Below are 15,226 nucleotides of genomic sequence, written 5' to 3' on the forward strand. Positions count from 1 at the left end.
GGAGCTCCTAAAAATCAAACACTTATGCTCATCAAAAGACTTCACCAAAAGAGTAAAAAGACAACCTACAGACTGGGAAAAAATTTTTGGCTATAACAAATCCAATCAGAGTCTAATCTCTAAAATCTACAAGATACTGCAAAACCTCAACAACAAAAAGACAAATTACCCAATTAAAAAATGGGCAAAGGATATGAATACGCACTTCGTCAAAGAAGACATTCAAGCGGCTAACAGACACACGAAGAAATGCTCACGATCATTAGCCATTAAAGAAACGCAGATCAAACTACAATGAGATTATCATCTCACCCCAACAAGGCTAGCATTAATCCAAAAAATACAAAATAATAAATGCTGGAGACAGAAAAGGCCACATAAACCAGAGACTGCATCAGCCTGAGATCACAAGAGCTACATGGTACCCGGCTACCACCAATGACCGCCCTGACAGGGAACACAACAGAGTGTCCTGGATGGAGCAGGAGAAAGGTGGAGTGTAGAATTCAAATTCTAGTTAAGAAGACCAGACTTAATGGTCTGACTGAGACTTGAGGAACCCCAGAAAGCACAGCCCCCGGATTCTCTATCAGCCCAGAACGAAAAACAATTTCCGAGGCCAACTCTTCAGACAGGGATTGGACTGGACTGTGGGACATAAAGTGATACTCGTGAGGAGCGTGCCTCTTAGCTCAAATAGATACAAGAGACTAAATGGGCAGCTTCTGTCCAGAGGTGAGATGGGAAGGCAGAGAGGGTTAGGAGCTGGTTGAATGGACATTAGGAGTTAGGGGTGGAAAGGAGGAGTGTGCTGTCACAGTACGGGAAGAGCAATTAGAGTCACATTAACAATGTATGCATAAATTTTTGTATGGGAAAAAAAGACTAAATTACAATTGTTATTGTTGTTAGGTGCAGTCAAGTCGGTTCCGACTTACAGCAACCCTACAGGACAGAGCAGAACTGCCCCACAGGGTTTCCAAGGAGTGGCTGGTGGATTTGAATTGCCAATCTTTCAGTTAGCAACCGAGGTCTTAACTACTATGCCACCAGGGCTCCGACAGTATCAATTCGAACTGTACAAAAGCAGACATGTAGCAATTTAGAAAAATTTTTTGAAAAAAATCTAGTGACTCAGAGCCAAAACTGCCAGGCTTTTCCTAAACTACCACTTCCTTCTCTTGGTGCTCCTACAACACTCTGCATTAACTCTATTACAATACCAGTCTAACTGTAATGAAACTTCTCTTCCACTAACTAAACTGAGTCCCTAGTCAGCAGACCAGTCATCATACTGTCGTCATCATACATCATAATTGGCCCATGGTAGGAAACTCAATAAAATCTGCTAAATGAATGTGTAACAGTTTAACGATGTATCATACTGGCATGGGGTATGCTATTATAATATTATGATAAATGAGTCTCAACACTTTAGCCATGCCACGACTTAGAAGGGCTTTCAATTTAATCTTGATTGATGTCACCTCAGAGAAGCAGCAAGGTGATTTAATGTATAAACCAAGAGCACTGACAATTTAGAGACAGCACATCACTTTCAAATTCTTGCAGTGCACAAGAAGGGAACAGAAGCAATCATGTCTTTACAAAAAGATTATTAAGAAAAAACAAAACATTGTTTTACTTTTAAAAGTTCAAAGTCAGCTAAGAAGTCCAAATTAAATAAAAAATGATTATTTATTGGTATTTACAGTCCTAAAATAACCAAGTAAAAGGTAGCAATGTTTAGTAAACACAGTAATCTGGCAGAAAATATTTAATCACCATTGGAAATAACAAAGAAACCAAATTACTCATCTCTGCTAACAGTGTTTTCATTTAGTCCAAATTCAATCAATGATTATGGTTCTTGATGTGTGGTCCCTGAACCAGCATCATCAACATCTCCTGGGAACATCTCAAAAACGCAAATTCTCAGGTCCCACTCCAGACATAAAGAATCAGAAACTCTGGGGGTGGGGCCAAAAATCTGTGTTTTAACAGACCCTCCATGTGATTCTGATGCATAAAGTTTGAGAATCACTGTTATATATTCTATAAAACGTGGTTCAGTATAAATTAGTACTTTATGTAGTTTAGAAAACAGAATACCAAAAGGAATTCTTATTTAAAGATCCTCCAAAATGAATTCCAAGAACATGTGAAAGTGTTACAAAGTAGTACATGAACATTGAGAAAAAGAAGTCAAAATAAACAGTCCTAGGGAACGTATGGTTAAGCAAGCTCAGTAAACCTTAGAAGTGCAGGGAACTCTTGAAAATACAAGCAGCAGTATGGCAGCTGAGGAGCCCCGGTGGTGCAGTGGATAACAGCTCGGCTGCTAACCAAAACGTCAGCAGTTCAAATCCACCAGCCGCCCCTTGGAAACCCTACGGGGCAGTTCTACTACGTCCTATGGGGTAGCTATAATTCAGAATCGACGACATTGAGTTTGATTTACGGCAGCTGAACATTTATATTTATATCCTATTCATATACTCTACAACTTAACACTCTCAGATATAAACCCAAGAAAAACTCATAAGTATGTATGCCAGGAGTTGTGTACACAAACAGCACTCTTCCCAATAGGAAATTAGCGCAAGAACAAGGAAATTAGCACAAGCAACCCAAATACTCATCAAAAGAATGGGTAAACTGGCATATTCACAAAATAGAATATTATGCAGCAATCAGAAAACTTCAGCGACACAATACAGATGAAATCTCAGTAATATATTATTAAGTGGATGAATCTCAGCATTATAAAGTGAAAAAGGTTAAGTCCTAGAAGATACAGCAATATACACAGTTCTTAATTGTATGTATGGAAAACTTAGATGCAATAGGATACTTTCAGTAAGTTCTACACTGAGTATCTCCACACACTTCACCAAAACCAGCTTTACTAACTTTATTCCTCTGCTCTCTTTATCTAAAAGACATTATTATGTTTCTAGTCCCACAAAAAAAAGACAGCAAGGAAATGATGAACACAAGATTGAGTAAATAGTTACCTCAAGGTGAGGGAAGCAGAATGGGATGGAGTGGTCCATATGGCTATATACAGGGTACTGTCAAGGTCCTGGGCTTTATGTTAAGGAAACCTGGTGGCGCCAACAGTTATGCACTTGGCTGCTAACTGAAAGGTTGGCAGTTGGAACTCACCCAGTTGCTCTGCAGGAGAAATGACCTGGTGATCTGCCCCCGTAAAGATTACAACCTGGAAAACCCTATGGTGCGGTTCAACTCTGTTACACGGGATCATGAATCAAAATCAAGTCGAAGGCACACAACAACAGCTTTGTGTTAGAGATGGTTCCTATTAAAACCAAATAAACAAATAAATCGATGAGAGTGTGTCATGAGCCAACGAATACAACTAATCTAATTCCTTGCACCTGAAAGCCTCTTTTTTTAAAATGTATATCGTTCCTCAAATATTTCAAACAATTCTAAATTCTATCCAGTCAGTCTGGCTGTAAAGGCACCAAAAGCCCTGAGTCCTAGCGCTGATTACTGGTAGCTCTGGGGTTAAATTATTTTGGGTCACAGAACCCAAAGCCAATGACCCTCTCTCCTTAAAAAGTACAAAACCAGGCAGTTTTGGCTACAGTTATGGAGGCTCTATGAAGCCATCCATAGATATGCAAAGGTCCATGGACCTGGAGTTAAGAACTCCTATACTAGCTGATTATGTGAAATTGAGAGAAGAAAAAAAAATGAACTTTTAGAGTGTCTATCTGTTGCATGCCAGACAGGGCTCATCAGCTGTATCATTTAATCCTTAACAAGGGCCTTAGGAGGGAGTGGATATAACATTATTTTACGGATGAAAGAAACTGAGGCTCGCAGAGGTTAGCAAACTTGCCTACAGTTAAAAACTTGGAAGGTAGAAATAAAAACCCAGCAATTTAACCTGTAAGGTGAGAATACAAATCAGCTACTTATGATTCCAAAGCTTCACAGCCCCTGGCCTTCTCTTGACACCAAACAAGTACCCTGAGCAAATGATGTAAATTCTGAGCCCAACCCCTCACTATAAAACAATGAGGATGATGATGGCTGTATTTATTGATTGCACTTATTGATGACTTCTAAGATTACTTCTTTCTTTTACATTCTAGATTCTACATGGAGTGATATTCCTAAACTTGGGCACAGAATAGAAAGAATAATGTTGAAAGTGCCACCTTTTAGATAAGCATGAACAACTTGATTACAATTATCTATCAAAACACTGACAAACTCAAGACTCAGCTTTATAACCTAGACTACAAACGCTAAAGTAAAAATCTTTTCTGTACCTAACACCAACACCGGAGCCCTGATGGCACAGTGGTTAAGAGCTTGGCTGCTAACCAAAAGTTCAGCAGTTCGAGTCCACCAGCCACTCCTTAGAAACCACATGAGTTGTTTTACTCTGTCCTATAGGCTCGCTATGGGTTGGAATTGACTCAATGGCAATCGGTTGGGTTTGGTTTAACACCAACATCAGCTGGTACCAATCCTGGATTATAGGTATCTACTGGCCACCCATTAGGCTCTATATATGATTTTAAAATGTTATTCAGTGCTAAAATTCTTTTAGAACGATATTCTTCTAATAATCGTCTCCAAACTTAATGTTTCCAAAATAAGCTCCATTTTCAACAGCCCTGGCACAAATACTTTTTCAGTGCTCACTATATGACAGGAATTGTATCAAATGATTTTTTAAAAATGGTTTTTGCTTTTTATTCCCCACTATTTTTTGTACAAAAAAATATATTACTTATAATGCAAAAAAAATTCTTCAAGAAGGAATTTATAGCAAACTAGGGGAATTAATGACCAGAGGCTGGCGAACTGACTTAGCAACAATTAAGATTGTGAGGGACAGATGAGAAATAGTTCAGAAGTGGGACTGACAGAACACGACAACTAGTGTACAAAGGAGAGGCATTTAGTCTCTTATGTAAAAACCTGTCTCTGGTACTAGATAAATAATGTCATTTAGATAAAAGAGAGCAGAGGAAAAGGTTAATAAAGCTGGATTTGGCTAAGTGTGTGGTGGTGATGAACTCAGTGTAGAACCTACTGGGTTTAGAAATACTTGCATGAGACATTCAAATGGGGATAAACTCTAGGGCCTGAAGATCAAAAGACATCAGCGCAGATTTAGGAGTCATGAGCATACAGATGGTAGTTAAAACTATACACAAAAAAATGCGCAGAAAGAGCTCTCAAGAGCGTTAACAGGTAACAAGTAAACGAAAGAGGACTAGATGTAGAAGATAAAGACACAAACCGGTGGCGGTGAGGGGCCTTAGGAAAGTCAAGGAGAAAGAAAGGTTTAAAGAGGAGGGGGTGATGAACAGCAGCAAATGCCACAGAATGGTCAAGATCTGGATAGATACATGTTGGATTTGACAATCTGTGACTTAAACGACAAAGCTGAGGGGTAAAAATGAAAACCTGATGGCGGAAAGGTGATCAGCAAATAAGAAAAGATAATTAACAAAGATCCCTTGTTCAAGAAGCTTAGTCTAACAATGTATGTAGCTTCTCTGAATGTACAGACTTTATTAGATGAGCATGGATGGCTCCACCAGTGATTAAAAATTTGTCCTTATATCAGTTCTTATTCAGTTACAATGTTTTTATATTAAATAGAAATAATAACAAGTGCTCAATAAATGTAGCTATTTTTCCAGGCACTGTTCTGGATACATAACTTCTTATTTAATCATCATAACCCTATGAAGTAGGTATTATTATCCCTAATTTACAAAGGAGCCCTGATGGCACAACGGTTAAGCACTCAACTGGTTAAGCACTCAACTGCTAATGGAAAGGTTGGCAGTTCAAACTCACCCAGTGACTCTGTGAGAGAAAGACTTGGCTATCTGCTTCCGTACAAATTACAGCCAAGAAAACCCGATGGGGCAATTCTAGTCTGTCACGTGGGGATGCTACTGAGTCTAAATCAACTCAAGGGCACACAACAATTTACAAATGAAACAACTAAGGTACACTTAAGTAACTTGCCCAAGGTCACAAAGCTAGTGGTATGTGGGTCAAACGCAAAATTTGACTCCAGAGAATAAGGGGGAAGGAGGGAAATGTTTGAAGCAAGAGTTAACAGAGAAGAACTGTAGATTATTATTATAGTCAAGTATGTCCTGGCTATTTAACTGGTTGAAGTTTAATTTCTATTTTAGAACTTACTTGAAAGACAATTTATGTCTTCTCTTATCTCAGAAACCTACATTGTTAGAGCTTGACATTTCCATGCATTTGATGACACTTAAGATTCTGCACTGCATTATAACTATTTGGGTTACTTCTCCTACTGAATTACAGGTTGCCTAAAATGGAGTTCTATCTTATGCCTCTTCCTTCAGTCTTAAAAGTAGAAGATACTCAATAAGGTTTGTCACATGAATAATTATTTCTGCTCCCCTGAAATTTCAGGGGCCATGAAAAAATATTTAAGTCTTTAACTGCTGTGTAGAACTGTTTTCTCTCAGATATTACCTGGATTGTCTACGTTCAGGATACTTTTGGATCACTCAATTACTGGTTTTGATGGACATATCCACCTAAAATAAAACTAGAAAAACAAACAACCCATTGCCATTGAGCTGATTCCAACTCATGGCGATCTCATATATGTCAGAATAGAACTGTGCTCCACAAGGTTTTCAATAGCTATGATCTACTGGAAGTAGACTACCAGGTCTTTCCTCCGAGGTGCCTCTGGGTGGCTTCAATCTGCCAACCCTTCAGTTAGTAGCTGAGTATAAACCATTTGCCCACCCAGACTCCTACCTAAAATAAAAATCAATTATTCACCTGAATAAAACCTTTTAAAGGTTCCCTATCACCTATCGGTCAAAGTTCATAGCCCTGTTTGCCAACGTAATCACTAATCCATCACGTTCTGCTCCAATTCTACCACCAAACCACCTGTAACTCAACTGAAAATGCTATACGAACTTCCTCCTCCTTGTCAAGACACAGATGAAATTCTTTTCTAAATCCTTCCCATATTGCAATTATTTTTAATTTTTGCTCTCTCCTTTATGATGCTATAAACTTCCTAAATTTACAAGAGCACGTTCATCTTTTTATCCTCAGGTCTGGCGAGTAGCAGCTTAATAAAGCGTTCGGTAAATGTTTATCGAAAGAATAACTTAGTAAAGCATAATTTAGTAAATCTGCTGGTTTATTATAGAAAATAGCAATACTGACCTACTATCAAAAGGCACAATTTTAGGTTGTTTTCCATTACCACTGTTCACTTCTCTAAATTCCATCTCATTCCATAAGCTCATGAAGTCAAGATAACTTGTACCTTCATTATCGGCAAATGATGATTTCCAAAGACACAAAACAGATCCAAAGACTATCAAAGCCTTTTTGTGCTGTGAGCAACAGCCCAACCAATAAAACAAGCTATAGACATACTTACAACTGTTGTAAAAGATACACAAAAGTATCACAAAAAGTTCTGGAACTGCTCTAAGTATGTAAAATGAATTCAAGTCATACTATTCTGGGGCAATGTCTTTTTCATCCTTTTACCCCTAGGTGCACACTACACAGAAAGCACTCAAATGTTTACTTTTATTAAACCCATGTCATAAGTAGTTTTGGCCATAGAGCAGACTCAGGTTTTAGGAGTGTATATAATCTTGACTTTGTGCTGGCCTTCAGGCCTTTGGTAAATCACCTGAACAGTTAACATTCTATTTTTCTCATATACAGCCTCAGTCAGCATGTTTGGAACATAATGTGCTTTAACAAGTCTTGTCACAAGGCGCAATGTGTTATGAGGATATCTTCACAGTTCATCCTGGAATAACTAAGTCTTTGCAGTTATCTTCAAGCTGCTTCACTCCTGTTACTTAATCCTGGAGCTTTATTATCTTCATTGTACAGATGGAGAGAAAAAAAGGAAGGTTATAAAATGACTTGCCTAAAGATGCCCAGCAAGTCACTAAAAGACTTCATTTTAATTACCAGTTCCTAACCCTCTTCTCAAAGAACTATTTTGTTTGAAAAACTTGTCACTGACAGCAGGTGGAACAGTGACAAATTAGTCACTAGCTTTTCTAAATTAGTCATTAGATTCTTACTTGTTTAGTTTGAACGAATAACCTAAGCTTCCTAGGCCTGTAGGTTATGATAGCTCTAAGACAAGAGATCTGATGGATTGTTTCGTTGGCTGAATTCAACTTCATAATCTACCTCTTAACTTGTTCTGGAGCCCTGGTGGCATAAGCTGCGAACTGAAAGGTCAGCGGTTTGAACCTACCAGCCATTCCACAGGAGAAAGATGTGGCAGTCTGCTTCCGTGAAGATTTACAGCCTTGGAAACCCTATGGGGCCGTTCTACTCCGTCCTATAGGGTCGCTATGAGTCAGAATCGATTGGACAGCAGTGGGTTTGGTGGGTTTGGGTTGGCCTAAGCTAACTCTACAGGCATTTTTTTCTCTCCAGATCTCTAATTCTTCCCAATTTTTATTCAGTTTCCTAAATGTGTCAAGTCATACCTACCTTTCCGGGTCGGAATCAAATTATAAGGCTGCCAGAATTTTCTTCTACATGAACAGTACACCAATCCCTCCTGAACCATGGAGGGTTCCACTGCATGCATCATTCACAGCCAACTCTAGGCCTAGACTCTAATCGAAATTGTTACAGAAGACCCCACCTTTACACTTCTAAACCACCCTTTGAGGAACGCCGCTTCTAATCCTTTACCCGTTATGGGTTCCAAAAAAGGGAAATCTCAATTTTCTCAGGTTCAACAAGAACTGCATTATCGTTGATAGAAATGACACCTTAGTACTCACAACTGTGGTTCCTTAAAATGTAATAATCTAAAGATGCCCGTATTACACACACTGAGAGAAAATTATGAAGCAGATTCCACTTCTTTGGGCCCAAGTGACTTGCATAACTGAGCCATCAGCTAGGCTCAAAAAGGTGCAAAGAGCTCACAATTCGGTTTACTGTACTTACTACAAAATTCTACATCAAAATGTTTTCCCACATGCCTGCAGATAGATGATGTAAGTTCTTCCCCTAGACTTTTAAATAGACCATTATTGGGGTTCTCTTCCCCTGCAGTGGCCACGGGCCATCCAGTAACTCATTGTAACGACTGCCTCCTGCGTCGCCCATTAACAAATCCCGAGTCCGCATTGCCCACAGCCTCTACTAACGAGGCACTGTAGCCCCAAATCGGCCACCCTCTCCTCCCCCACGTCTCCGCGCCGTTCGTCATCCCAATCCAGGCGCCTCCCTTTTTTCCATCCCGGAGAGGGTTTTGGGCTCCCTAGCCGCGGCCCCGGGCCGGAACCCTCCCAAGAGCGCAGCGCTGCGACCACCAGCGGGAGCTGCCACCTACCTCCCACTTCCTCCGCCAGGCGCGGCCGGGCAACGCTCACTCGCACCCTCCAACGGCACCAACGGCCGCGCGGAGCCTCTCGCTAAGCCGCGGGGCGCCGAGCCAGGTGCCGGCGCTCACCTCCGCGCCGCGCCCGCCCGCCCCCCGCCCCGCTGGCGCCGCCCGCCCCTCTTAGGGCGGGCGCGTCACAATCCCCGCCGCGGAGCAGAGGCCATAGGCTGCTCACCGTCACGGCCCCCGAGAGCGGCGGGGAGTCACCGCTCGGAGTCCTAGACCGGGTCCCACAACCCCGAGGGCCCGAACAGCCGCCTCGGGACGCACCGCCTCACGCCGGCGCCCCTCCTCCCCCTCGGGCTCCCGCCTTCCCCGCCTCCGGCCGGCTCCGCTCCGCCCCTCGCGGCCGCCTCCCGGCCTGGGCAGGTTTGCAAGGTTCCCACCCCGCCCCCGTGCCGCCGTCGCCGCAGGCCGAACTGCCTCCCATTGGCTCGACCAGTTGCTAGGCGATGAACAACCGCGGCTTGCATTGGTCCGGTGGGGGCTCCGGGAGTCTCCTCCCCACCTCCAAAAAAACCGAGAGAAAAAGAAAACCTTATCCCTAGAGCCGGCGCGGGATGCGGGCGCAGCTGCGGCTGCGGCACCTGTTACGCCCTGTGATTCACCCGGCCGAACCCTGCTCCCCGCCCCCTCCTCACGCCTGCGAACTCGGGGCTTGGGGCTGTGTGGGGGAAGGGGGCCGTGACTGCTAGAAAGCACGCTTTCGGAGTCCGAGTGAACCCCAGCACACATCCTAGGAGCAAAAATGCAAGCTTCCACAAGAGCCAACGTGAGTTTGCAGAAGTGGAGAACTAAACCAAACAGCCAGCACCCAGAATTAGGTCAGGCCCAAAGGAAGGAAGGTTCAAACATCGGGAATCGTGGATGCGAACAACCTAACGGGGAGAAAGTTATATGTAAAATTAGGCCGAAGAAACGGACCGAAGCAGAAGACAGCGAGCAAAGAGAGGAATGTAAGAAATGGCACTCTTGAACTAGAAGTTTATGCAAAAATGTCCCACCCACTCAGCAAAATATGTGCAAAGAAAATGTATGCCTCCTGCACTCGTTGCCAGAGTCGGGTTGGCCCCTTCCCCGCCCCCCTTCCGTGTCAGCCTGAAATTCTCCAGGGAACGAAAGAGGCCGGAGAAAGGAAAGAGATCTGATGGGGAAATCGCAGGCATATGAGATTGAGTTAAAAACACAAAGATATACTTTGATGGATTTTTTTTTTTTTTTTTAGCGAAGCCAAAAGATTTTTATCTAGAGAAGAAAAACAGGTTTTGCATTTTAAGGAGGATCCTGAGTACTTTGAAACCAAAACTGTATGAGACGAGAACGAGAAATAATTATCACTAAAGAACGGGGGAGGGAAGAGGGCACGCGCATATCCCTAATCGCGGGTGAAAGGTCAAGGCAAGAAATGAGCACACCTCGGTGACAATTTCAGGGCCCAAAGAAATCCTCTGCCTTTGACCTAGGCGATCAGGCGGCCAGGCTACATTCTGTTGAGCATAGGTGAATGATACAGCAAATTAGTCCCGGAGAGTTCATCACTCTTAAGAGCTGTTTTACCCAGAGCTTGTGGGGAAGGTGAACAGGGAGAAAACAATTCTTATCAATTATTGCCTAGCTCCCTACCTTAGAACACTCATAGGAGGAAAGGGTTACCTCTGCTCCTAAGAAGGGTTTTGGAATTTCAACTGTCCACCCTAGAAAAACACACACTTCCCATCTTTGAAATAGCACTTCAGGCTTCATTTTGACCATGTCATCTCCCAAGGGCCTTAGTCAAGATCTCACTATAAGAATTGAGATCAGTTCAATAAGAAGCATCTGACACACACATCCTCTTAGTGACCTACCCACTAACAGAGTCAGATTTTAAGGTTTGGGGCAGCTGAGGTGAGCTCCAGAAAGATGAGCCTCCTCCCAGCCCTAGGGTTGAATAAGATCTGTCTGAATAAATCAGTGGTTCTCAAACTTTTGGCTTCAGTATCCCATAAAATTATTGAGGGCCCCCAAAGAAATTTTGTTTATGTGGGACATATCTACTGGTATTTACCATATTGGAAATTAGAACTGAGAAATTTAAAAATGTTTAAAATAACAGTAACAAACTTACGTATTAACGTAAATAGCAAATTTTATGAAAAATAACTATTTTCCAAAAAAATAAGTAATCAGAGTGGTATTACTTTAAATCTTTGCAAATATCTTTAATATCTGGCTTAATAGAAGGTATCTGGATTTCCATCCGCTTCTGCATTCAACCTGTGATGTTATTTCAGGTAGCCTCTGGAAAACTCCACTGTACACTCAGGAGATAATGAGAGTAAAAAAGGCGAATAACTTCTTAGTGTTATCATAAATACGCACTCGGCTGCTGACCAAAAGGTTGACGTTTGAGTCCACCCATGGGCACCTTGGAAGAAAGTCCTGGCGATCAACTTCCGAAAAATGAGCCATTGAAAACCTTCTGGAGCAACAGGTCTACTCTGACACACAGGAGGTCAACATGAGTTGGAATCAACTCCATGGCAACTGTTTTGTTTTTTTTTTTTTTTGGTATTGTAATAAAATTAGTTTTGACCTCACAGACTCCCTGAAGGGTTTCAGGGGACCCCCCCTCCCACCCCCAGGGTTCTTTAAACCACACTTTGAGAATCGCTAATCTAAACCAGCCTTGGTACTTTGTCAGCCTTTATCAGTGACTGCTTTAGGAGCTGAGCATGTAACCTAGTTCTGGTGAGTACATAATGGAGAGTGAAAAGTGAGGGTGGGTCGCTTCAGGGAAAGGGTATTATCCCTGAGACCCATAAGGTGAAGTGTTTTCCTTACTTTTTGCCTTGGCTAGTCTCCAGTGAGCAACGGGTTTGGAGCTATGAAGGCATCCTGCAACCATGAAAGGAAAACAGGAAAAACAAAAAGGCAACCAAGAGCCTGGACATCACTGAATGGCTGAATAAACCCCTGGTCTGCAAACCTCCAGATTACTCATACGTGACAGAGTACGTGAGCTATTGCTTAAGCCACTCTGGGTCACGCATTCAGTTATTTGCAGCCAGGAAGATCCTGACGGATATGATTGGTTTTATTTACAATACCAAAAGATAAACAATTTTGCTGTGGCCTGAAAATAGCCAAAAGAGCCTTTGGACTAAAACGCTTCTTGATAGACCTTTGCTATGGTAAGGAAAGATAAAGGGGAAAGATACAATCAGGAAACAAAAAAATGCTTTGTTTTGCTGCGTTTCCCTCTTTTAGTAAAGGTGGGAGGATGTGGCTATGAAGTGTTTTTTTCAAAACACATCAAAACTTCCACCCTTGCCCCTCTATAATCTATTCTCATCGCAGTGCTCAGAGTAACTGTCTTAGTTATCTAGTACTGCTATAACAGAAATACCATAAATGGGTGACTTTGACAAACAGAAATTTAGTTTCTCACAGTTTAGAAGGCTAGAAGTCTGAATTCAGAGTGCTGGCTCTCAGGGAAGGCTTTCTGGGCTCTGGAGGAAGGTCCTTGTCTCTCTAAACTTCTGCTCCTGGGTGATCTACATGTGGCTTGGCATCTCTCTTCCCCCATCTCTCCTTCTTTGATCTTAATCCTTTTATATTTTGTAAGAGATTGTCTCAAAACACAACCTACACTAATCCTGCTTCATTAACATAACAAAGACAACCCACTCCCAACTGGGATTATAACCGCAGGGCATAGAGGTTATCATTTACGACAGGTATTTTTGGGGGGGACACAATTCAATCCATAACAGTAATTTTATTTTTATTTTTTATTATTGTACTTTAGATGAAGGTTTATAGAACAAACTAGCTTCTCATTAAACAATTAGTACATGTTCTTATTTTGTAACATTGGTTACCAACCCCACGACATGTCAACACTCTCCCATTCTCCACCTTGGGTTCCCTATTACCAGCTTTCCCGTCCCCTCCTGCCTTCTAGACCGTGCACCTGGGCTGGTGTGCCCCTTTAGTCTTGTTTTGTTTTATGGGCCTGTCTAATCTTTGGCTGAAGGGCAAACCTCAGGAGTGACTTCCTTACTGAGCTAAAAGGGTGTGGGGGAGTGGGGGGGCCATGCTCTCAGGGTTTCTCCAGTCTGTGTCAGACCAGTAAGTCTGGTTTTTTTGTGTGTGTGTGAGTTAGAGTTTTGTTCTACATTTTTCTCCAGCTCTGTCCGGGACCCTCTCGTGATCCCCGTCAGAGCAGTCGGTGGTAGCCGGGCACCATCTAGTTGTGCTGGACTCAGTCTGGTGGAGGCTCTGGTACTTGTCTGTCAGGCATTTGGACTAATCTTTCCCTTATGTCTTTGGTTTTCTTCATTCTCTCTTGCTCCAGACGGTGTGAGACCAGTGGAGTGTTTTAGATGGCTGCTCATAAGCTTTTAAGACCCCAGATGCTACTCACCAAAATGTAGAACATTTTCTTTATAAACTAGGTTATACTGATAGAGCTAGATGTTCCTCGAGACCATGTTCCCCACAGCCCTCAGCCTGGTAATTCGTTCCCTCAGGGAGTTTGGATATGTCTATGGAGCTTCCATGACCTTGCCATGGAGAAGCTGTGCTGGCTTCCCCAGTACTGTGTCCTGTCTTCCTTTCACCATAGCTACCACTTAGCTATTGTCTATTTAGTATTTCCCCCCACCCCTCCCATCCCTTGTAACCAACAAAGTTTGTTACTTTTTGTGTGTAAACCTTTTCATGAGTTTTTACAGTAAAGGTCTCATACAATATTTGTCCTTTTGTGACTGACTTATTTCACTCAGCATAATGCTTTCCAGATTCATCCATGTTGTGAGATGCTTTGCAGATTCATCATTGTTGTTTATCATTGCAGAGTACTCTATTGCATAACAGTAGTTTTAAAACATAAATCAGATCATGTCACTTCTCTGCTTTGGCTTCTCTCGCTCAGAGTTAAAGCCCAAATTCTTACCATGGCTGTATGCTTCTTATGATCTGCCCTCAACCTTCTTACCTCTTTGACCTCATTTTCTACTACTTTCTCCCTTATTCACTTGACTAACAAATAGCCACCTCACTGTTCCTCTCTTTTGCCAGACACATTCCTGCCTCAGGGCCCTTGCTCTGGCTATTCCTTCTGTTTGAAGTTCTTCTGCTTAACATCTATATTACTTTCTTCTCCCCTTTCAGGTGAATGATAGCAGTTTAAATGTCAGCTTTTTCGTGAGGCCCAACCTGACATTATTGAAAGTGAAACCCCCCTCCAGCTTTCCAAATCTCTCTTACCTTGCTCCCATATCATCTTCAGCCACAATATATAAATTACTTTTTTGTTTGTTTTGTTCTTCTTTCTCTCCAATGGAAAGTAAGCCTAGCAGGCTTTTGTCTGCATTGTTCACTGATACATCCCTAGTGCCTAAAACAGTGCCTAGTACTTAGTTGATTGGTGCTCAATAATTATTTGGTGAATAAATGAATTTATAACTTCACATAAATGTATTTCATTTCAAAGTAGTTGCCTTGTCAGGTTGTATATATATTCCAATGATGCTGCTCAAAAGTTATATTAATAGGCACTGAATTTGTTGAAAATAACTCTTTCTTTGAGAACAATCCTGATTTTTGGAACAATGCAAAAGTCATTTAGAGCCAACTCTGATTAACATATTCTGCAGCTATGTTAAAATGGCATACCTGTATTTCGCCTTAAGCTACTGCATTTGAACAGGGAGGAGGAGGTCGAAAAACAAGATGTGTTTGATTTTCTAATACAGACAGTAAACTGACTGAACATAATTTCAAAGAGGA

The 15,226-nt window shown here is 41.9% G+C and overlaps 1 protein-coding gene across 2 annotated transcripts in view; it reads right to left on the minus strand.

Moving 5' to 3' along the window:
• Positions 1-9,735, minus strand: part of SSX2IP (SSX family member 2 interacting protein) — a 68,443-nt gene extending 58,708 nt beyond the window's left edge. Inside the window, exon 1 of one of the 2 annotated variants that reach the window (XM_023731547.1) lies at positions 9,627-9,735. The gene's annotated coding sequence lies outside the window, so the exon portion shown is untranslated. Of the gene's footprint in view, positions 1-9,400; positions 9,485-9,626 lie in introns of those variants that run through there. The other variant, XM_023731538.1, reaches the window with a different exon arrangement.
• Positions 9,736-15,226: the final 5,491 nt, after the last annotated feature.

This window comes from Trichechus manatus, unplaced genomic scaffold, assembly GCF_000243295.1.
Source record: "Trichechus manatus latirostris isolate Lorelei unplaced genomic scaffold, TriManLat1.0 scaffold00003, whole genome shotgun sequence".
NCBI classification, from domain to species: domain Eukaryota; kingdom Metazoa; phylum Chordata; class Mammalia; order Sirenia; family Trichechidae; genus Trichechus; species Trichechus manatus.